Source organism: Sminthopsis crassicaudata, chromosome 1, assembly GCF_048593235.1.
Source record: "Sminthopsis crassicaudata isolate SCR6 chromosome 1, ASM4859323v1, whole genome shotgun sequence".
Classification (NCBI taxonomy): Eukaryota; Metazoa; Chordata; class Mammalia; order Dasyuromorphia; family Dasyuridae; genus Sminthopsis; species Sminthopsis crassicaudata.
In genome coordinates, this window is record NC_133617.1 from 557,597,093 (window position 1) to 557,620,978 (window position 23,886).

Below are 23,886 nucleotides of genomic sequence, written 5' to 3' on the forward strand. Positions count from 1 at the left end.
ACATTCTGCATTCTTACTACATGAAAGCTTCTTCCAGTTGGCTGCTTAGCAGAAGAAGCTGCACCTTTAACACTATGAGACTGGGACCCTCTCACTTTTCCCCTCCATTGTCTAAAAAAGGGTAACAAGAACTGAATTCATGAGGGGGAAAGGTCTACCTTCTCCCCTCTTCATTTTCCTCCCAGCAGGAGGAGCACTAGTTTGGTTGCACTAGCTACTTCACAGGCTGTTGTAAGAATCAAATTAGATTACATATTCACAGTGCTTTATTACATAAAATACCTGTGTCCCTGAGAAACTGGCTGGAGGTTTTGTTTTGATCAGTGCTTTTTTCAGTTCTAAAGTATAGGCAGTGAAATGACCTCCAAACCTGGAATTAAAGTGACCTAACTTGTTGGATTTCAGGCCAGATATTGTGGCCATATCAGCCATGAAGTCCAGAGAAACCAGGTTGTTTGGGATTTTAGCCCAAAGAGGGCCTTGGAGTAAGTTTAGACTAAAAACTTGGTGGAACTATGTTATGTATTAATAGAGCTAAGTTGTAAATCTAAATCCCTCCCACAAAGCCTCTGTTGTATTATTATTCCCATTTTACAGATGAGAAAACCAAAATTCAAAAAAAAAATAAATTCATCATCATATAGCTAGTATGAATTTTTTATAGTTTCATGACCAATGCCATTATCTCTTGGCAGAAAATCATTCTAAATTGTTGGGGCTGAAATATTAATTTCCTCAAGGTCTTTAAGATTGGTCACTTGGTATTAGCCAATTCCAATAATTGGGATTAGTTAAGACAGGCCCTTAATTATTTTTGTTTGGTTTCCGAGAGTGAGTGTTTCTATCTTGCCCGAGCTGGAAGTGCAGTTCACAAGCCTGCTTCCAATATGAGTGTCATGGAAATTTTAATGTCTTTTATTTTTTCCAACTTGAGCTGGTACACCTCTTCTTAGGTAACTGATGACTCTCTCCTCCTGGGAGCTCAAATATTGGCTCAGCATGTATGGACAACACTCAGTTGGCTTCAGCTCTGCTGCAGATCAGAACTTTCAAACTCAAGTAATCCACCAGCCTTCATCTTCCCCAGTAGCAGGAATTACATAGCCTCATAATACTACCCTCAACAAGACAAGTCCTTGAAAAACATACTTACAATCTGTCCCCAGGGTCAACTCAAAGCTACTCTAGCTTCTGCTTCACTGATAGCCTCTGGTCAACTCACACCATGAACAAACATCAGAAGAAGACTTCAATGGAGGATGTTGATGGACAAAGAATGTTATAATTATAAACAATTTACTTTCATTTTCATAGATCTTTGAGGCCATTAGGGTGCCACATCCAGAGAAAATCAAGTTTCTTTACTTGTAAAGTAAAGTATATCTCAAAAAGATATGAGTTTTTCAATGGTGTTCCTGCTTCTGAATTTTCACTTCAGTGGAGATTACTTCTTAGTAAAAATATGTATATATTTGAGGTGTATCTATGTGCATATGTTGAGACAAATGAGGACAGAACCCCTATTGTTGAATTAAACAGGCTATTGAGGATTAAAGCTTGGAAAATAAGAAGTTGGGAGGGTCAAAGTGAAAGACCCATGGAATTCTTGTCTTTGGTGGGTTGGATGTTAAGTGTATGGGGTGATAGACAACTAAGTTTATAACAGTTCTTCCCAAATACAGTATATTTTGGGGCAAATGGACACTCTAAGGTCAATAAATACATCACAGAATCATGAAATCAAAAAGTATGAGATGTCAAAGGAATCCTATGGATCATTTAGTCCAATTAAAAAATTTTACTGAGGAATAAATATGCCTAGAGATGCTAAATGATTTGTCTAAAGCCACAAACTGAGTAATTGGCCAACCTAGGAATAGAATCCAAGTCACTTAACTGCTTCTCTATTCTTTCTATTTTACTATGCTCATTTCCTGTCCTAGTCCTGAATGAGCTTAAACTTTTGTGGGGAGACAAGATTTACATGTATAAAATCCTTAGAGAACTATTCAAGCCAGCAAATTAAAAACATTAAGTGAAATACTATTGAATGAAAAAAATGTATGGTGCAGAGAATTAATGCTCTGAAGGCTCTTCATTCAGTCAATGCTGATTGGAGTTATCTAGGAAAGATTCATGATAGGAGGTAGATTAGATTAGGATCTTGAAGTCTGAGGAAGGACATTTCAGATATAAGAATAGCATGAACATAATATACTTTTATAAGGGGAGTAGTGGAGGTACAAATTTGACATTATTGATAGCTATTCAGATCCTTTCCATTCCCTAAAAAAAAGTTGAACATAAGACCCATTTGGACACTGGGTAATTGATAGTTATATATGAATGGGCCATTCTCTTGGTTCAGTTTAATAGTTTAAAAAAGTACCCACACTAGCCTCCTTTAAACACTATTTTGCAAATAAAGATGGAAGCTCCGACTGATATGAGGCTCATTTTTGATGTGATAGAATGGGAGTGGACAGATTGGAAGGTGTGGAATAAGCCATTCCAACTGAAAGCCAGTCATGAGTTTTGTCAGCTATCTTCAGCTGTTCTTGAATTATTTTATTTATTTATTTTTTAAAATCATGATCTTCCAGGATAAATCAAGGACGGTGGCCCTGTCCCTAGAAGCTTCATCAGTTTTCTTGTTCATCACTCCAACAATAGCAGTGGGATTTTAAGATGGGGCCACTCCCAGAATTCAGCAGTTGATCTTTTGAAAAAAAATTATGTAGGAAAAGAAGTAGAGTCTTTAGCTGTTCAAAAATCAACTATGTTTTTCTGCTGGTTACTTATTTCTTCATTCCTTTGCATAATAGAGACACAAAGAACCCTCATTGAATAACAAACACTCCTTAGCCACACCTTCCACTAATACTTAACCATTTCTTTGAATCTAATGTGATTGATAGCTCACACTTGTAAAGTGCTTTGCATAAGTTTTCTTGTTTGATTCTCCTCAATGACCCTTTAAAGTAGGTGCTATTATTATGCCCCTAGCATTTAGAGAGGTAAAGAGATTTGCTCAGGATTTCATTCATCAGGATGTGAGGCTGCATTTGAACTCTTAGCTTAGCATATGATTCACTGTATCCCTAGCTTCCTAAATTAAGGAGTTTGATAGAATTCTGTATGGGGATCTTTTCAAAAGGTATTGTTTTGAAATTTACACCTATATCAATAAAAACTAACGCTGTAGTAACTAACCAAAATGATTTTTTTTCATTAAAAGTAGAATAATTTTTCAGAACTACTGGACATGTCAAAGCAGTTTTGGCTGCAGTCTTATGGCATTTCACACTATTGAGAATATTGCTACCATTAACAACAAATAATTCTATAATTTCTTCAGTATTGCTCCTGGTGATGAGGGATGTAAAACTGTAGCATAATTTTATGTTTCGAATATTATTATTATCATTACTATATACTTCTGCCTTTACATGTCAAAAATAATCTTTGTTTTACTTGAAAAGCTGAGCTGATTTTTTCCCCCCCAGCTAAGTATGTATCAGACTCTGATAGTTTGTGTTTCATTAAGGATCTCATAGTACTTTCCACAAGACTTAAGAGGTTTTTGTCAATTATATATGCATGTATACAGTAGAAATATCTATCTGTAGTTCTTTACATATATGTATGTACATATACACGTATATGTGTATATATATGCACATGCAGATATTATAGATGTGTTTCTTTGGTTTCATTTTGCTAGATATATATGTATATAAATTTATAATATATATACATGCATATATAATACTTGTATTTCCTTGGTTCTAGTTGATTTCAGTGAGACTAAAGTTATTTGTTTTGCCTTTTGATATATGTGTATGTAAACATATAGCTTATATATATATACATATACAGGTATATGCAATATGTATCTATATATATGTGTGTGTTTATGTGTATGTATATATTTGTCTTCTTTGATTTGTTAGTTATAGTGGGATCAAAATTATTTATTTTGCTTTTAGATATACATGTATAGGAACATATAATTTATATGTACATACACACACATATATATATAGCTATACACATATCTATATCTATCTATCTGTTTATAATATTTGTGTCTTCTTTGACTCTGGCTGGTTATTGTGGGACCTAAATAATTTGCTTTGCTTTTATATACATATGTATATAAACACATAGTTTATATATGCAGAAATACATGCACACAAATATATACATATATATATGTGTATATATATATATATGTGTATATATATATATATATATACACAAACATATACACACATATGTATTTAATATTTGTTAATTCTTTGGTTCTATGTGGTTATATTGGGACCAAAGTAATTTGATATATATATATATATATATATATATATATATATATATACACACACATATATATATACATATACACACATATATTTAATATTTGTGTGTTCTTTCGCTCTAGATGGTTACATTGAGACCAAAGTAATTTGTTTTGCTATATATGTAAAGAAACATAGTTTATATGTACATATATACATATGTATATCTATACATGCATCTCTCTCTCTAATATATATATACATATATGATATTTGTGTCTTTTTTGACTCTAGTTGTTTATAGTGGGACCATAGTAATTTGTTTTGCTATTAGCTACATATGTTTATAAACACAAAGTTATATATATATGTATATATATATTTAATATTTGTGTGTTCTTTGGCTCTAGCTGGTTACACTGGGACCAAAGTAATTTGCTTTGCTATATATATGTATGTATAGAAATATGTATATATTGTTTATATACACATATATACACATTCACGCATGTGTGTGTAAATGTGTGTGTATATATGTATATGTATGTAAAATTTGTGTATTCTTTGGCTCCAGTTGGTAATATTGGGACCAAAGTAATTTGCTTTGTTTTGTATATGTATACATACATATACAAATATGTATGTAATATTTGTGAATTCTTTGGCTCTAGTTGGTTACATTGGGATCAAAGTCATTGCTTTGCTTTGCCCCATAGTTTGTAATTTGTCTTCTTCCAAGACCATAAGCTTCATAAAGTCGGGGCTACATTTTATTTAAACCTTTTATATTTTTATCATGTATATCTCATGTATGCAGGAGGTGCTTAATCAGTGTTTGCTGAAGGATCTTGACAAGCTGGCTTGCAGCATTCCTTTGTTCCAAAAGTAGAATGTGGGAGAGAATGTGAATAAATTAGTAACTCCATCATCATAGCTGGGCAAGCCAAACTGAAGTTATCATTCACCTCTGGTTTTGGTCTAGGTTTCAGGGCTCACTTTTTGTTTGGAGAATGTCTAGAGCTGACTGAAATGTAAAGTGATACAAATATTATATAATACCCATGGGAAAACTCCTTATAGATTGATGGTTATGTAGATAAACAGTATTAGTACTAACTCTGGGCTATTTTAAGATAAAGGAGTAGCAATCACTTCTAAGTTTTCTTTTAGTTAACTATGGTCATAAGGAAGATGTGGATGATGGAGTCAGAAGCCCTGTGGATCCTCTTTCTCACTTTGTGAGTATGAGCAAATCATTTAAGATCTTAAAAATCTTAGTATTCTTATCTGCAAAATGTAAATAATACTGTTGTCCTAGTCACCATATAGAGATGTTATAAAAACATCATATTTGCAAAGTGCTTTATTACTATTAAGTACTATAAAAATATGAGTTCTTATATAACTGATCAGTTGAACACCAATAGTGTTGCTCAATGTAGTTTCTCAGTAAAGAATGTATGAAATGTGTCATATAAACATATAATGTTAGTACAAATGCTATATTTATAGTGGTTGGCTATACTGATCAGTCTTATTTAGGCCACTTATGAGAAATGCCTTGATTATATCTAGGACAGACTTCTTCCACTAATACTCTGCCTTCATGTCTTATCAGGCTATGCAGGTGATCTGGCTTCTCAGCAACTTTGTTAGTAGAACACAAGCTTTGGATTTGAATATAAGCCCAATGAAGTACTTTTATGTCTAATCCAAGCTAAGGAAGTCAGAAAATAATCATCATCAGAATAGATTCAGGGTGATGTATTTTTTGATGGAAGCAATGTTGGAAGACCATTTATTGAATCAGAAATGGATTTTGAGTTAAATTTAATGATGCCAAAGTAAATTTCCTTTTGGACCTTCTTTCTTCTCCTTTTCCTCCTTCTCCTCTTTCTTTTCTTTCTCTTCCCCTTTTCCTCTCTTCCTCCTTTTCTTTTTCTCCTCTTTCCTCCTTCTCTTCCTTCTCCTTTTCTTTCTCTTCTACATCCTATTTGACAAATCAAGTCTATTTTGGATAGAGGGCACACCAAAACCGAATATTACTGGGATGAGATGAGACTTGCTTTTCCCTATGCCTTGCTGCTGCTCTTTAAATATTATTTATAATGTGTTTATGAAAATTTTTCTTGTTAAAAGTATTATTTTTAGATTTTTTTTTTTTTTGGTTTTCTTCAGTGGGTTTAAAAACACTGACTGTCCCATTTTCAATAGAAATTCCTGATGTCACTAAGAATTTTTCAATGAGAAAAGGTTCTGAGTGACAAAAATGTTGATTTTTACACAACTTTTTAGAACTACATACATTACCATTGAAGTAAGCTCAAATTTGAATAGTTTTAGTTTGAATTGATTTATAAATTACTGTCCTCAATGGTAAGAACATTGAATCAATAATTTTCAATGTGTAAAAGGTTCATATATACATACATTTGAGACCTCATTGATTTTGAGCTGAAAAGGACCTCAGATGCTTTCTAATCCAGCCCTCAACTCATTTTCCTGATGATCAAACAAGTTAAATGACTTCAGTGGGCCACAGAAAGGAAGTGGAAGAGCCAAGATCTTCAGATTATGGATCTAGCCACATTTCTTTAGATCTACTAGATAGGTAGCACAGTAGATAGAGTGCTGGACCTGGAATCAGGAAGAGCTGAATTCAAATTTTCCCTCAGACACTTACTAGCTATATCATCTTCGGCAAATCACTTCAACCAGTTTGCCTCAGTTTTCTCATCAGATAGTACCTATCTCTCAGGGTTGTTCTCAAATGAGATAATATTTATAAAGCACTTAGTACAATGTCTGACATATCGTAGGAACTTAATAAATGATTCCTTCATTACTTCTTCCCCTTTTCTTCTGCACTAGTAATCACTTGGCATTGAAAATGCTTTTCTTATAGCTGAATGAGCTTGATTCAAACTATTTTCATGTTGGTACAACCTGTTCTACTTTATGTATGCATATGTCTAAGTATGTCTAAGTAGAAACTTGGTGACATTGATCAATAGTTTGTAATATATTATATTTTTAATATAATTATGTATATGTATTTATGAACACATATATGTGTGTTTATCTATACACACACACACACACACACACACACACAGATGTAGTATAATCTTATATGTACCTGTTGTTTCCTTTGATAAAATGTGAACTTAAAGATAGGGACTGGTTCATTTTTGTCTTTATTTCTCTAGTGCCTGGAAAATAGTATGTGTCTAATAAATGCTTGTCAATTCATTGAGTAGCTAAACATATGTAAGGTTCTCTGTGGGTGCATATTTACTTAGAAAAGCACATATTAACATTATCTATGTTTTATTGTATTTTCACTTATTTTGTTAATATTTCTCAATTACAATTCAATCTGGCTAAGACTACATTAGGGATGTTTCTGGGGACATTAATGGTTATGTTTGACACCTCTGCTGTAATTTATATAAACAGAAAGTATGAGCTAGTAGACCACAATAATGGCATTTTATACCTGTGTATGTGAATAATGCTTGAAGTTTTGAGTGCCTGCCAGTTATACAGTTTGCTATGATTGGATGGATAACTGCAGGTTAGTCTCTTTGTCAGAAAAGGTACTCTTGGCTCTTGATATAACTTTGGTGGACACTTCAACCAATGTGGGATGTAGGCCACTGTCAAAGGGGACTGTAATGGGGAAAAATCTTTTCCAGAATAATGAGTGCCTCAATTAGAATCATACTAATTTCTGGAAGCTTCTATTTTTTTTTTTATGATCAATAATGTTATCTTCAGAAATAAAATATAAAATACCTGAAATTTTCCCATAACATTTTAATAGATGAGTTTTTGCTGATCATAGAAAATTTGCTGATCATAATGAATTATAACATACCCTGAATGGCTCAATATTGCTTTTCCATTTAAAGATTTTAAATTTTTGTTGATATCATTTGCTTTTACATAATTTTTTTCCTGAATAAATCCTCCTCTTTTCCTAATCCACAAACTGTCTCTTGAAAGAAAAAAAAAATAAAAAAGAAAGTGGGGAAAATAAAGAAAGCAGCTGAGCAAAGTCAATATCACTTTCCATAAGGAGATCCATGTGTGCTCTTGTGCAATAAAGCCATAGTTGTAATCAGTCCATAAAGTTTGAAAAGCATCCTTCTGGATGAAAATCATTTTAAGGAAGTCAATCCAAGAACCTGCCTCTATATTTATTACTATGTGTAACATGCTCCAGTCATTTCAGCATATTCATTTTTTTCCCACTAGTGTCCTGACCAAAATGCTCATGATAGTAACTATGGTTAAAATGACAGACTCCAGGGTATTGCAAAGAGATACCATATTAGGTATAATTTTAGCACTTCAAAATTTTAAACAACATGCATATATTATATTGCCCTTTCAATAGAAGCAATATAAGATTTAAGCTACTTTTACTTTTTCTTCCTGTTTAGTTTAATAAGATTGATATAGTTTAAAATGAGATGTCTTTTGAATATTAGATTATAAGATGCTTGTAATTATAATGCTGTAAAATTGGACCACTAGAAAAGGAAACTTGAGATTACTGCTATTAACTAGAATTTATCTATTTCATAAGTATACCTATATATACATATACACACATCCATACATCCATATACTTATATACACATATATATTTGAGAAAAGGTTCTCTATTCTCTAAATATTACTAGTGCTGAGCACTTTGTTTTTTCATTTATTTACTTGTTATTTTTGGAGTTCAGATCTCTCTGTCACATCCAACCTGGATGTACAGTGGCTACTCATGTAACTGATCCCACTGCTGTTGACATGAAAACTTGGAATGGCTCCATGTGTGACATGGACTAGTTTTCCACTTTCTAACCAACCTAATGACCCTGAGTTTTGAGAGGCTCACCTATTGGTGCCATGCTCAATATGTACTTGATTGGCTTATATCACTACATCACAGACCTTCCAAGTTCAAGACATCTGACAGCCTCAGCCTTCCCAGTAGCAGAGATTACAATCCTTACTTAATGTTCCTTTACTGAATGAACTCCTTCATGGAATAAAAAACAAAAACAAAAAACTTCTTGGCTGGAATTATTGTGAGATTCTTCTACTGAAATTGCAAGAATTTGGCATAATCAAAAAGGGGAGAGGGAGTGATTTTACCCCCATCAGAATTTTAAAGTATAAAGCTTTTAATTTTTCATCTCTTTAGGTGTTAAGTATGCTGGTCTCTACATCTGCATACATTCTTTTGGCCAATGAACAGTCTAAGATATTTTCAAATAAATATGCATAATTTACTTAGTTCAGCTGAAAAAGAGACAACTATCAGAAATGGCAATAAAAGTCACATAATGAAATAAGAATACTCGAAAATCCAAGGATTTTAGTGTGGCCCATTATTCATTCAATTCCTGGCAGCCTTTATGATTACAAATCACTTGATTGACTAACTAGACATTCTCCAAGTGAATTATGAATCAGGTTCATTTTTCCTGGTTGATAGTTGGTACATGCTGTAACTCTCCCACTTTGTGATATATCAAATTCTTGTAACAGTAATAAGAGATATAATCAACTCTTTATTTCAGGACAAATAAATTGCCTTTTCAAAAAATGAAATGTGGTTGCTAACATTTTAACGGCACAATGTAATTCCCGCCTGCTCTTCTCAGGGTGGAATCCACAGTCATGACGTAGCTTTTGAGATTTTTTTTTACTCTGTAGAAGGATTTTCTGTTTGACACAGAACTCCTATTGACATGAGTTCTATAGGAGGCTTAGGCAGTCACTCCAGCCTAGGTTGAATAAGAAGTCACATTTTCTTCCCTTTGCAGTAAGATATGAGAATAGAAATTGGGGGTAGGGTAGATCTTGCCATTCTGGTGTAGTCCTTTGAAATGAACTAGACTTTTCATTGAATACAGACTGCCCAATAAGGTCATGATGTCCTCATCTGAAAAATGCTGAGCATTTTAACAGTTTTTAATAGGTAAGGTCTCTGTCGGCCTGAATCTCTAATTCTTCTGTACATGAAATTCAACCCAGGGGGTAAATTCTGCTTTCAAACACATTTAGTTTCCATTTGCTTTAATAGGAATTCTTCACATATAACCTACACTGGTAATAAGCAGCAGATTTTTTTTTTTTTGCATACTATTGAAATTGCTTCTATCTTAGCCATTCAAGCAAAAGAGAAATAATGGGTGCTTAATACTGTAATATTAAAAATTTGGGAATTTAGCTCGCAATTCACCCACTATGTTAGTGAAAATGGTTCCTCCACTGAATTGCTTAATGTACAGAAAATGTAGGGTCACTCCTCTCTGTCAGAGCTATTGTGGAGCCTTTTTACTAAAAAAGCAACTTGGAAACATATGGCAAAGAAAAACTAATTCTGTGATCCCTTGAAGGTAAAATATATCAATGTAATGAGAGGGCTGCCTATGCAAGGACCACAGAATTGGGTCACTTTACTTTTTCCCTCTCATAGCACATTACAAAGGAGAATAATTAGCATTTTAGCATCCCAGAGCATTTTTACTTAGTTCTTTGGTTTTCTCCTATGAATCAAAACATATTCATAAATAGACCTTAAATTGTTTATTAATGAGTTTCATCATCTGAAAAAGGAAGTATATTTAAACAAAAGATTCTACGAAGCACAAGCCAACACTCTTAATTTAATTATAATTGTTTATACACTAGGCATTATTATATAAACACAAATATAGGCACCTTTTAGGAGCTTTGATATTTTGTTCCAGTAATTTCTCTTCTACTTACCCCCACCACCTTTTAAAAAAGTATCTAAAGTCCTTGAATTTACCCCTTGGCCACCTTGAAATCTCATTTCTAATCCCCTAACACCCTTAATTATGTGCTCAGTAGTTTAAATTGTTATTAAACAGCTTTTATGGGATTATAATTTTTATTCTTGATTAGGCAATGAATATATATTATCAACTATTACATTCATTTAAAAATTGTGATTAAAGGTTTAATCCCCCAAAGATGTTTATAACAATATAAGCTGCTCCAGTATAATTGGAATTAGGAAATTAGAAACTTGATTTGAGGAGTGGCCAAAGGATAAATAAATTTATAGGTAAAGATGATATTTCTAAGTTTTTGTTATCTTTGATTCCCTGAGATGATCATAGACCTCAAATTGGACTCCCTTATACTACTTGTAGGCTGGCTATTTGCAGTTTCTTGATATCAAGAATAGACATATCTATGTGAATATATATATATATATATATATACATATATATATGCTGTATATAGCATATATACTTTCATATATGAACTTCTGGTCACTTCTCTATGCATCCTTTTGCCTTCCTGAGCAGTCAAAATACTTTCAAGTAAATATGTATAATTTATTTTGTCCAGATGAAAAAGAGACCGCTATAAGAAATAATGGTAATAAAAGTCACTTATGAAATAAGAGTGAATATTTTGCCACTCTTAGTATATTCCAATTAATGTAAATAGCCAAATAATTTTTGCACACTTTGAAATCTCTATTTTTTATCTCTCTCTCCAAATCCTACAAATAAATTTTCTCACAACATATACATATATGTGCATAAAATATATGTATATAAAAATATATGTGTACAATTAGTGCAATTTTTCATTTCTTTTTCTTTTTTTGCAAGAATTAGCTGGATAGTTCCCTCAAGGGTCTATTCTATTATGTCTCTACAGACACATATTATAAGTTGGGCAACCAAAGTCATAAGTGAGTTGGAGGCATCATTTAGAGCCTCAGCTACCTTGTCTGGCTTACAAAATAAGGTAACAACACACATACACACATCACATATATATGTGTGTATGTAAAGATAATGTAGGAGTATGTATATGTAAATGTATGCATATGCATACAGGCATATATACTGTTTTCCCTATAGAATATAAGCTCTTTGAAGGTAGGAACTATTTAATTTCTTAATTTTCATTTTTATATACTGAGGATAGTCTAGCCTAATACCAGACCTGAGTTCAAATCCAGCTTCAGATACTTACTAATTATGTGATTCTAGGCAAGTCATTTAATCTCAACTTTGCCCAAGATTCATCACTCATAAATAAAGCACCTGTCTTCCAGGGCTGTTTTGAAGATAAAATTAGGTAACACATTCATAAAATTAGGTAACACAACATAATATATATACACAAATATATGCATACAAATGTACATATATAGGTTTCTTTACTGCTCTGAAGTCAATAGCTTCAGGGTGATCTGTGCACAGTTGTTTGAATAAGTGGCAAATTCTTCACTCTACTGTGTGCTACTGTGTATATTCAGGAACACTTTGGGAGGGAGAATGGATTGTTAACTTCTATGCAAAAATGCATATTGGAAAGGCAGTTGAGAGAAAGGGTAGAATACATGAACATGGCATGAAATTTAAAAGAAAGAATTTCCTGGTATTTGTCTTAGGTAACTTAAAGATATTTCTTCCTCTTTTCCTCCCTTCCTCTTTCCCTCCCTCCTTCCTCTCCCTCCCACTTCCCCCTCCTTTGTGTCTGGGTCTGTCTCTCTCTCTCCCTCCCTCCATATATATATATATATATATATATATATATATATATATACACAAATATATGCATACAAATGTACATATATAGGTTTCTTTACTGCTCTGAAGTCAATAGTTTCAGGGTGGTCTGTGCACAGTTGTTTGAATAAGTGGCAAATTCTTCACTCTACTGTGTGCTACTGTGTATATTCAGGAACACTTTGGGAGGGAGAATGGATTGTTAACTTCTATGCAAAAATGCATATTGGAAAGGCAGTTGAGAGAAAGGGTAGAATACATGAACATGGCATGAAATTTAAAAGAAAGAATTTCCTGGTATTTGTCTTTCTAAATAGGTGTTGAGGATATATATTATAAATTAAATCTGTCAAAAGGGATATGTAATCTATACTCTAACTACTGACTTAATCCTCTTTTGAATTCCTGATAGACAATTTTGTATTTTTGAAACATTATTCAAAAAAAACTTATTTGTATAAATATTAATTCCTTAATTTCTTATATGTCTATCTATCTATCTATCTATCTATCTATCTATCTATCTATCTATATGGTCTTCTCTGTTCATTTTTCTAATGAAAACTACAGGATAATGTCTACACTGGAAAAATAAGTAGAGAACCAAGCAATCTGGTGATTTTAATTATTATAGATAAACAATTTGGTCAATTCAGGCCAAACCTCATTTCCTCTGCTATTTTGCAAAAATTATCTGGATTATCCCCTCAAGTGCCTCATTCATTCTGTTTTTGTAGATAGTCTAAAAGTTGAGTAATTGGAGAATTCACATAGCCTCAGCTCTCTTGTTTGTCATACAAATTAACTAATAGTATATTACTGCACTAAATTCTCTAACATTAAAAGCACACAGTATACATTGCTTAGTCCTTTCCTTTACCTGTTTTTTGGAGTGGCAAGGTGATATATGAGATTTGTTTTGTTTTATTCGGGAAAGGATTAATATTTAAAGTTTAATTAAAAAGCAATGATTGGTAAAAATGAGAGAAATAGGCAAGAATCAGTCATTAGTTGTTTGAAGCACAAGAAGAACATGAGAGCACTTACATGAATTTAATGAAAGTGATGAACCAAAATGTTGTAGTATTATATTATTTATTATTATTATTATTGATTGGAGAATCTAGACTTCCATTACTAGAATGGAGAGATTCTGTTGTAGAAACTCCCTCCGCTGATGCAGATTGATAATTCATTTATAATGTCTATTCTTAAAGAGTGGCCTAGAACACTAAGAAGTTAAGTGACTTGAATATGACCATTCATTATAGAATAGTGTAGTGGATAGGTTACTGTATCTGAAGTCAGGAAGACCTAGATGCAAATCTCCCCTCAAGTACTTCCTAGCTGGATGACTCTGGATAAATACTTAAAATATCTCTGTGCTTCATTTTCCGCATCTTTCAAATTAGTCTCTGTGGCCTTCAGAATCTTTGAAGCTTCAGATTTTTAGTTCTATGAATATGTGTTAGTTATATGAACTGAATCCTAGTCTCACTGATTCCAAAGTTAGATTTCTATTCCTTAATGTCCTATCTTTTCTCTATTTTGCTTTATTGAGTTATGTTTAGATATGGTTTAAGACCATTCATCTTCTTTTCTCTCAGTTATTAATTTCTTGTAACTTCAATTTTTACTTTATTTTTCTGATTATTACATTACATTAATTATTACTAATATGAATTATTATAATTAATTATTACATGAATTTTTAAAAATACGCATTTTTTTATGAATCATGTTGGGAGAGAAAAATCAGAACAAGAGGGAAAAACCATGAGAAAAAAAGAAACAGAAGAAAAAGGAGAAAAAAAGTGAACTTACCATGTATTGATTTACATTCCTTTTCTATAGTTCTCTCTCTGGATGCAGATGATGTTTTCTAGCCAAAGTTTATTGGTATTGCCTTGAATGATGGAACTGCTAAGAAAAACCAAGTCTTTAATAGTTGGTCATTGCACAATTTTGTTATTACTGTATACAATATATTCCTGATTCTGCTTGTTTCTTTCAGCATCAGTACCTGTAAATCTTTCCAGGCCTTTAAAAAATCAGCATGTTTATAAATTTTTTTTATAGAACAATAACATTCCATTACCTTCATATACCATAACTTATTCAACCATTTGGTGGTGGCAATTCTTTGCCACCACAAAAAGAGCAGCTACAAATATTTTTGCACATGTGGGTCCTTTCTCCTTCTTTATGATTTCCTTGGGATACAGACCCAGTAATGGCACTATTGGGTCAAAGGATATGCACAGTTTGATAGCATTTTGGGTAAAGTTCCAAATTGCTCTCCATAATATCTGGATCATTTCACAACTTTACCAACAATGCATTGTGTCCTAGTTTTCCCACTTTCCATCCAATATTTATCATTTTCTTTTCCTGTCATCTTAGTCAATCTGAGAAGTGTGAAGTGGTACCTCAGAGTTGTTTTAATTTGCATTTCTCTAATCAATAGTGATTTAGAGCATTTTTTCATATGACTATAGATAGCTTTAATTTCATCATCTGAAAATCATTTGAAAAATTGAAAATCACATATTCATATGCTTTGATCAGTTATTAATGTTAATACTCTCTTTCTCTCCAAGATTTACTTTTTACTTACTTATCAATGTATATATTGCAATCCATTTCCCTCTTTAGGTCTGATGATGATGCTAGTCCTTCGTGAACTTATACTTAAAGCCTTTGTAGCTCAATAGAAACTGTGGAAGCTTGTGACTTTTTAAAATCCAGGGCCATTTTTTCCCCATGTTGTGATAAGGTATATCATACACTAACATATTCACATTGTGCTTATGTGTGAACTACTAAATGCCTATTAGGACAGGCAAGATTGAACTTTTTTTTTTTTTTTCCTAATATAGTCATTTCAGCATTTCTGACTGTAACTCCATTTGAGGTTTTCTTTGCAAAGACACAGGAGTGCTTTGCTATTTCCCTCTCCAGCTTACTTTACAGGTGAAGAACTGAGGCAAATAAAGTTAAATAACTTGCCAAGGATCACATAGCTAGCAAGTGTCTGAGGCCAGATTTGAACTCAGAAAGATGAGTATTTCCAACTCCAGACCCAGAATTCTGTTTACTTGTGCTCCAAGGTTGAACTACCAGAGCAAAATGGTTACATTTCCTTGAGATCGGGTCACAAAACTAAATTTCAGAAGGTAATTATTATCATCTCCCTTCCCTTGGTAAGATCAAAGAGTACATAATATTTTTCAGTGCACCAAGCAAATAGCCTAATTAATTTATTATGGGAACCTTTAATAGCAACAAAACATGATAATTGCAGTAATTGTAGTTGTTAAGAGACAGGACGCAGGAGTCCTACTGACTCCATCAAAATGACTCTGTTGTCCATTTGTCCTACTTCTACCCTTGGGATTATTCCTGGCTTCCCCCTTCCTGGGGGCAGACCACTGATATTTTGACAATGATAAGGGGGCAGCAAATTTCTTTTACTTCACTGTACTGTACATACATTATATTTCCTTCATAGCAAGTAAGCTCTTCCAAGGGAGGAGGTATTTCATTTTTGTCTTTCTATTCCAAGATCCTAGCATAGTGACTTGAAAATAGTAGATGCTTATTAAAAACTAAATTGATTCTGGGGTAATAATGTCATTAAGAGGTGATAAAAATTAAGAGTAAGGTGATGCAAGAGGCAGATAGATGGCATAATAGAGCACCAGCCCTGGAGTCAGGAGAATCTGAGTTAAAATCTGGCCTTAGACACTTAACATTTCTGATCTGTGTGATTGAAAAAGTCACTTAACTCCAATTTCTTTGCCAAAAAAAAGTCAAGAAGAAGAAAGGGGCTGGTACAAAAATTACAAAAGAATGAATTGTCAAACATGGCAGAAGGGTGAGCTTTGTCCAACTTTTCCTTTTTTTCTGAGATGGAAAATTAACACACATAAGAAGGAACTTCTTACTAGAGTCATTTGTTGGGCATCTTCACCCTCTGATATTCTTTGTTTCTATGAGATATTTGCCACATATAGACATGTCCTGAAGATTTTGTTCTCTTTTCTAAGTAGATGTAATGAAAGAAGAAATGATAACTTTATCTTTCTCCCAATTCCCTTTCTGCTCCCTCCTTTTTTCCCCCCTGGTTTCCATTTACCTTTTAGGATAGAAAATTAGGTCCAATCTAACAAGATGAAATTGAATAAATTTAAATTTAAAATTTAAAATTGAATCCAATTGAAATTGGATTAAAAATGACAATTGTACAAAAAATACAGAGTGGGTAGTATGGCTAGACAATGGTTCTTCTGAAAAAAAGATGGGGAAATACTCAATATGAATCAGAGATGAAAGCAGGTCAGGGTAACTAGGTCTTTATCCCAGCTGGGAAGTTTGGAAGGCACTGGCAGTGTGATTGTGATTGTATTCATTTAAATGGATAATGGAGTCTAAAGCTTGGTGATAGGATAGCTTGAACAGCTAAGCTCTGGAAAGGGACCCCAGTTCTTGATCCCTTGTGAGCTCTGTGCACATATCTGGGGTCTTAGGCTCCTAAGCAACCCCAGGAGGAGGGAATAAGAGAAGGGGATATATAAACAATTCAGATTTACCCTGAGGAATCAGGGTTAAATGAAGCAAATAAATATAAGAGAGTGTCAGGAGGAGGGAACTAACAGTTGTGAATGATTGGGACATGTTTAATGTAGAAGATCGAGTCTAAGCTGTATTTTAAAGGAAAAGTGGACTCTCTGGCTGGTGGGTAAGGAAGAAGTACCTTCTGGGCATGGGGTATAATGGCTAATGCAAAAGCCTCCAGAGATGGAAGATTAAATGTTTGTGTGTGAGAAAGAAAGAGTACAGCAGTGGCAGTAACATTCAAAGAGACTTGAAAGAAAAGTTGAGGACAGATTATGTAGGATTTTCAAAGCTAAACAGAGGAGATTATGTTTTGTTCTAGGAGCAATGGAAAAGCATTGGAGTTGATTGCATAAGAGAGTTGAATGGTCAGATCTTTGCTTAAAGAAAATAATTTTGGTAGCAGTGTATAGAATGGACTAGAATAGAGTGAGATTGAGGAAGGGAGAGCAACTAGGAGATTGTTGCAATAATTTCCATTAGAGATTATAAGGGACTGAACCAATTTGAAAGGGGTGTGAGTGAAGAGAAAGGGCTCAGGTGTGAGATATATTCACATATATTGTGAAAGTAGAAACAGTAAGATTTGGCAACTGATTGGGTATGTGGAGAGAGTGAAGGAGGAGTTAAGGATAATGTTTGGATTAAAAATCTGGGACACTAGACTAGGACACTGGAACTAGGATAGTTGTACCTTCAACAGAGATAGGAAAATTTGGAAGGGAAAATAATGTAGAGGAAAAGATCATTATTAATTTATATCCAGCCCTGAACTTTTGTCCTGCCTGCTGGACTTACTGAATTGAATGTCTTACTCCCAAACAAAAGATGTCCAAAATAGAAATCTTTATCTTTTCCCTAAACACATCCATTACCAAACTTTCTTGTTTTTGTTGAAGGTACTATTACCCTTTTAATCCTAACCTCAGTGTTGTTCACAAAGCCCTATTATTCACCCTATATAGCCAATCAGCTGCCAAAGCTTGTTGTTTCTACCTACAACTCTCACCCCTCATGTACTACTACTTATTTTCAAACTATTATCAACTTTCTCTTGGACTTTTGCTCTCCAATTGACCTTCTGCCTTGTCTTTATTCTTCAATACATCATCCATGTATTTGGAAAAGAGATTTTTATTAAGTATAGATTTCACATCTCACTCCCTTCCCTACTCAGTAAATTCTACTATAAATTCCTTTGACTTCTAGGATCAAATGTAACCTCCTTTATTTGACATTTAAAGTTCTCCACAACCTGGAACTAACTCTGTCATCTTAGCCTTATTATACAGTCTAACTGACTTTCTTACTGTTACTGATGAATACAACTTCAAGAAACTGTCCCATACCTGGAATATACATCTTCCTTACTTCTTAGAATCCATAATCTTCTGTATTGAACTCAATGTACCTTTGGTGCTGCTAATCATTTATATAGTTTGTAGTGTTTGACTCTAAAATTCCTATTTATGGCACTGGTTTGTTGGCCAAAAATGAATGCAATCTGAGATTTTAGTAAGAGAGTCATAGGATTCAGGTTGACAGTCCTGGAAATACTCTGCCCTAGTCAGAATATATCTAGAGAATGGTGTTTAGTTCTCGACACCATATCTTGGAACGGCCATTGACAAGCTAGAGGATATCCAAAAAAGGACAACCAGGATGGATGCCATCTGGTGAGAAGCTAAAGAAACTGGGCATATTTAGCTTGGAGAAGAGTAAACTTAGGAGGGGCATTTGAAAGGTTGTCATGTAGGAGTCAGGCTTGTTTGCTTGGTCACACAGGGAGGAACAAAAAGTATAAATAATAATATTATTTATATAGTGCTCCTAAGGACTAAGCATTTTGTAATTATTTTATCATTTCATCTTCACAACAATCTTGGGAGGTAGATGCTGTTATTATCCTCATTTTACAGATAAGGGAACTGAGGCAAAAAGAGTTTAAGAGATTCTGAGTCACCTAGCTAGTAAGTATCTGAGGCTAAATCTGAATTTAGGTCTTCCTGATTCCAAGTCTTGCATTCCACCCACTGAGCCACCTATTTTTTGTGCTGATTTCTAATATGATTCTGGATTTTGCTCATTACCTCCTATTTTCATAGGAGGTAATTTCAATTTATTATTATTTCAATAAATAAATTGTACATGTTTAACCCATCTAAAGTGTGGCACTAATGGCTCATAGGTAGAACATTCTTTATGTCCAATGGAAATCAGCCATTATCTTTGTATTCTGCATGCGTTAGCATCATTTTTCCATTGTGTTGGTATCTTAATGGAATTATTTCCTGTTCTCATCACTGATAGGACCTAGGTTTTCTAGGAAGAAGTGCAAATATGAATCTAAGAAATGGATCTTGAATAACTCATTATAAACCATAATCTTAGAGGCTTTATGAAGATCATGAATAATTTCTTGATAAATTCTGTATTATTTTCTCCCCCTAAAGTCTTTAGTCACTTTTAAAAATGATATATATATGTAGTTCTGTCTACTCAATTTAACTTTTCCTCAAAATATTTATCTTTTATCACTTTCTTTTAATTCCTCTTTGTCTTTAGCTTTATTGATTTTTGGAAATTTATTTTTCAGGTAAAGAAATCATCATCAAGGCGTAGCTAGGTGGTGTAGTGGATAGAGCATCAGCCCTGAAGTCAGGAGGACCTGAATTCAAATCTGGACTCAAACACTTAACACTTCCTAGTTGTGTGACCTGGGCAAGTCACTTAACTCCAATTGCCTCAGAAAAAAGAAGAAATCATCACATTTTGATTCTTCATCTTGACAAAATATTTCAAGTTGAAAGCTCAGTGGTGGTAAGAAAAAAAATTTGGGGGGACTAATGAATGATACATATTTCTTCCCAAAATATATTTTTTTTCTCTCTGAAGCCAGTACTATTTAATATAGGGATTTTTTTCTGCTTCTGCTGTTCCATTCACAAATAAATATTTGATACATCTAAGCAGTCCTGAGAGAATGATAGAATTGATATAGAACCAGTCTCAGTCTAAGAAAGACCTGAGTTCAGATTCTGTCTTGGGCACATCTTGGCTATGTGACTTTGGGCAAGTTGCTTAACTCTACAATGCTTTGAAAAATTCTCTGAGATTCCAAATTACAGAGAAGGTACATTTGTTGAGAATGATCCTCTCTGGGAGCCATTACTAGCAATGAAATCATATTCCTTATTCCTATGCTGTAATCCTGGTTATAGAGGGAACATTTTCAGATCCTTACAGATATGTCAAGAATACTTTTAATAGTAAAGGTGCTTCAAAGAAATTTCATGTTTTGAACATATTTTGTTGTCCTCTTATGGGAAATTCCATCTTAGAAGTAAAAAGTTCAGCTTGATTTTTGGATAAAATCACAAAAAGGTCATTTAGGTCCATTTGATTTGTTAAATGACCTAGATATAGAAAATTTCAATTCTATTTCTGATGGCTTGGGTATCATATTGTTTGGTATATTTAGAATACATACTTTTTGATTTATTTGTTGGGCAAAGATAGTAATCTGTGAAATGGAATTATGTTTTCTCCAAATCATATGATAAGATCTCTCTATTTGGGAGTGAAACCAAAGGGACAAAGACCTTATTCTCATTATCTATCCTACAATCAAACTTTATTCACATGGTTTCTCAACTCATAAAGGTTTGTCTCTGAGATTTAAAAGTTTTCTTACTATATACCTAACAATAACTACTTTTAATGACTGACACTTATGAGTCATATTGAGAATTTAAATAGCAAGTACAACATATACAGAATACAAGGCAATTGAGAAGTTAGGATTAGAAACAATAATGATGTTTACCAAAATGACACCCTACATACGATTGACAGAACAGCTGATTCTCATTGAGAATTTCACTATGTGATTGAACACTTGTGAACATGTCTTAGGCTGACCTGCTACATAATACACAAACTGGGACTTTACACAATATGTAAGCCACCTAGTGACTTCTTACTATATCTCCCCCTAGCCTCAGTCAAACCAAACTTTATTACTCTCTCATACTGAGTAAAACATGCTGTGTAGGTAATCTTCATTGGAAAGATTATGGGTGGGGTTAGATTGAAAAATTCAGCAGGTTTCTTAAATTTTTTTTTTTTTGCAGAGGTGGCTCTCCAAATAATAACATTAATACACCCATACTTATACATATAGACAAGGGCATTTATTAGATAGTACACCAGACTTGAAGTCAAGAACACCTGAGTTTAGATTTGGTCTCAGACACTAACTGTGTGACCCTAAACAAATCACTGAACTCTGTTTGCCTCAGTTTCCTCATCTGTAACTGGAGAAGAAAGTGGTAAACCACTCCATTATCTTTGCCAAGAAAACCCCAAAAGGGGTCATGAAGAGTCAGATATGACTAAAAAATGAAGACATATATACACATTTGTATATACATTTTATATGTGTAATATACATTTTTTGTAAGTTACAAAGCACTTTACTTACATTATTTTGTTTACACATTGAACAAACCAAATACTGACAATTTCTAATTTTGTTTCCGTTTTTGCTTTTATGAACAGGTAGCAACATTTGGGAATTAACACAAAAGGTTTGGATTTAGATCCCCAATAACTGCTTCTTTGGGTCATTTTGGTAGTTAATGAATTTAGAAGTTTTTCATAATACCAATCCCCTAGACCGCTTCCTGAATTTAGTTTTATTAATCCTACCCCTCTCTTTTTGAAAAAGTCTTTTTTCCTTTGGTTTCTATGATTCTACAATCTGTGAGTTCTCTCCAGTCTCTTACTCCTTCTTTTCTATCTTTTCCACTGATTTATTTTCCATTTTTTTCCTCTCTAAACATTGGGACAGGTATTGGTTGTTCTTAGTCTTCTTGTTTCTCTACTCTCAGCTTTATGGGACCCACAGCTTAATCTTCAATTGCAGGTTCTGTCAGAATCTTAAACACAACATATTCAAAATTCAAATGACCAGCTTCAACCTCAAATCTCTAGATTTATTTATGTCTCTTAATGGTTTTTCAACAGATTTGAAATTCATTTGTGAATGCTCCTCCCTTGTATTCATAAAATTCCTCTTAATCATCCTCTTCTTTCCATACCCAATTCTTCATTCCTATCCTAGTTCAGGTTCTGCTTTTCTCCCACTTTTTACAATAGTTTCCTGAGTGATCATCCCAACTCCAGTCATTTCCCCCTTCTACTCCAGACCAATTTAAAAAATTACAGATCTCATAAAGACTCTTTGCCTGTGGTCCTCAATGGCTTACTTTTATCTACTGAATTTTCCATGTTATAATAGATAAGATCTGAGTGAGATAAGAATAAGCACTCAATTTATACCACAAATGTGTTCTTAACAAATAATATGTACTTTACTTTTACTTTTACATTTGAGAAATTATCTTCTTAGTTCAAAATAAAGAAATCTTTCTCAGATTTAAAGTTCTATAGCTACTATTTGTGAATTTTGATTCTAAGGTAACACAAACACATGAAAAGCAATAACTTCATTTTTTATACATTGAACAACAGGAAGTGAAACACCATAATGGATTTTTTTGTAATCCAAGAAAGCTCACTAAAAGTAACCCTTGCTTTACATAACAAATATTCAGAAAGTTGGATGTGTTTAGAATTTTGATCATCAAATCGTATTTCAGATTTATTGAAGACTTACAAAAGAAACTCTCAGACATGTTATTTATAAAATAGCAAATCCTTTTGTCATATGAATGACTAATTTCTAATTTATCTGTCTTGTGAATTCAGGCTTCTATATATTGTTTTCTTAAAGTCATATATCCATTTCAGAGGACTCTTTCCTGCAAAATGTCACTTATGATGAATTATTCAACAGCCCTGGAGATAGTGGGTCACAAAAGTTGGAGAAAAAGGAATCAAGCAAAGAATCTCATCAAGTAAGTATCTGAAATTGAAAATCAGACTAAAACAAAGGTTATACATAGTTTGGAAATAGCTAAAGAAAAATGAATGAATTTGATTTGTATAGATGTAAACTTAGCAAGGTCTAAGTGAAATTATAAAATTGGGGTTAAATTTGTGCATGTTCTTTTCTTCAGTCAATGTATGACTCCAAAGCCTAAGGTTCAAGTATGACAGTTGTTATGTTTCACGCCTTGACTTTGGTGGAATGAGCCGGAAGCCTAAAAGTGAATTTGCTTAGCGAGAATGACTTCACAATTCAGCACCATTTTCAACCAGTCAAAAATGCTGCCGTTTTGGCTTAACTACAGGAAGAGTCTAAAACTCATGGTTTCTGTGACAACGCAGGGTCAGGTGACCTGGATATGTCCTGCCAAGCTGTTCCTGAGGAATAAATAGGCTGTTTGTAAACAGGACGGCTCAGCATTCTCTCACAAGATTTCAAGTTCACAAAG

At 33.4% G+C, this 23,886-nt stretch overlaps 1 long non-coding RNA gene across 27 annotated transcripts in view; it reads left to right on the plus strand.

Annotated features, from left to right (window-relative positions):
* The window catches only part of LOC141550946 (uncharacterized), a 110,819-nt gene that overhangs the window by 32,171 nt on the left and 54,762 nt on the right, over nt 1-23,886 (plus strand). For 21 of the 27 annotated variants that reach the window (XR_012484710.1, XR_012484732.1, XR_012484709.1 and 18 more), the window contains 2 exons: nt 20,082-20,305; nt 22,046-23,406. This is a non-coding gene — a long non-coding RNA (uncharacterized LOC141550946). Of the gene's footprint in view, nt 1-4,730; nt 5,537-15,747; nt 15,842-20,081; nt 20,306-22,045; nt 23,407-23,886 lie in introns of those variants that run through there. The other 6 variants (XR_012484711.1, XR_012484718.1, XR_012484725.1 and 3 more) reach the window with 6 other exon arrangements.